Source organism: Bison bison, unplaced genomic scaffold (genome assembly GCF_000754665.1).
Source record: "Bison bison bison isolate TAMUID 2011002044 unplaced genomic scaffold, Bison_UMD1.0 scf7180017864242, whole genome shotgun sequence".
NCBI lineage: Eukaryota > Metazoa > Chordata > Mammalia > Artiodactyla > Bovidae > Bison > Bison bison.
The window spans coordinates 978,003-979,871 of record NW_011494814.1 but is presented as its reverse complement, the minus strand read 5'-3'; positions in this window follow the sequence as shown (position 1 = coordinate 979,871).

Here is a 1,869-nt window from a genome sequence, read left to right as displayed (position 1 = left end):
TTTCTTATTTTTCCTGCGATTCCACTGATCCCCTTTCCTATGCAGAATGCCACTCACTAAAAGAAAATTAAACACACATGAGAGCAGAGCTGGCCCCTCCCCTGTTATGTTCACATGGCTACTTTTTCTGTATTATAGCATTCATCTCTTGAATTAATTTTTAAAAAAATTCTGCATGGCTCTTGGCTTAGAATTTAATTTCAAGTGTTTTATCAGCATTTCCTAATTGCATACAACGGATAAGGCTGATACCTAGTGGAAGGATTAGGCTGTTAAAATTTTTAGTTGTTCACGTGATTAAATATTAATTAAAAAATTTAAATGCTTCCAAAGTTGTACACATGGAATATGTAAAACTTTAAATATTGAAATCTGTACTATGACTAGCTAAGAACTTCCCAAATTTATGGGAAAATTCAGTTATGTTTGCTTTGCATTTAATGATGTTAGTGTTTTTATAGTAAATAGTGCCTGTTTTCTTTCTTACTTCCCCCCTCCCCCCCACAATTGGGCAGTGTAATAAACCAACTGTAACTGAATGGTATTTTTACTGCACTGGGCCCCATTAGTGTCAATAGGATGTTTGCACTAATAAGTTCGGTAGAACCTTACATAGAATAGTTTGCAGTGATATTAGTCAAAATGTAGTGCATAAGCAGGGCATGGCTTAGTAAGAGGAAAGTAACTGCTACTATAGCTGAAATTACTAGGGCACTGACAAGATTAAACAGCATTTGAAGTTGTCTGTATACATGTCTGAAACATAATGTTTTGATGAATTAATTGGCATACTTGTGGTCTCGTGTACAAAATCATGAGAGGCAAGGTGAAAATCACACATTGCCATTGTCCAAACTGCTCGTGGGCCTCAACTATAATTATTGATTGGTTTGTTCATTCAGCTTTATTTATTGAACCTCTGCAATGGACCGTCCTGACTTGTACCGGAGATAGTAGTGAATAATACACCCTGTAAGAGCAGTTGTTTTAGTTATAGACTTGTCCATATATTGGATATGTGGAATATTATCAAGAGCCAGAAAACAGCCTTTTCTGGAAGAGTAGAAAGTAGAGAATTCATGGACCTGTAAAGAAGGCTCCTTATCTCCTTTGACTTCTGTTAGCTTAGTGTTCTGGGGAGACAGGTATTCTGCTTGTAAAATATTGTAACTAAGGACTGTAAAATAATTAGAGGTTCTTGGGGGAAAGAAAGAAAAGATGTTATATAATGTAAATGAACTAATAGCAAAAAAATTTAAAAGATCTTTGGGATTTTAAAATGAAAATGATCACATATGATAATAAAGATTTATTGGACATTACTTGTTTCAAAGTCCTTTGAAACAAATATTAAATATTTCCTAGTAATTTTCTCATTGGTTTCCCCACTGTCTTCCAAGGGAAGTGCTAATATCCCCATTTATGGATGAGAAAACAGAGGCATATTGTTCCCCAAGAAGGTGGTAGAGATTGAAATCAGGTTTGTCTTTGTAGAAATGTAGTACCTTAACTGCAATGTGGAGGGGCCCTGCATTTTTCAAATTTTCTAGAGTCAGGGATTTCTGAGCCCGTGCCAGAGAGCTCTTACGGCAGAAAGACCTTGTGTGCTGAGCAGTGAACTAGATCTCTGCTTCTGGGTCCTTCATCAGATGTTTGGAGAAGTTCAGAAATACGGTGTTTATACAGTGAGAGAAAGAATCAATGAATTATTCTCACTCTACCCATTAACATTCCGGTAGTTTTGTGGGCAAGCTCCACAGCTATTTGGGCTTCCCTTTTGGCTCAGCTGGTAAAGAGTCCGCCTGCAATGTGGGAGACCTGGGTTTGATCCCTGGGTTGGGAAGATTCCCTGGAGAAGGGAAAGGCTAC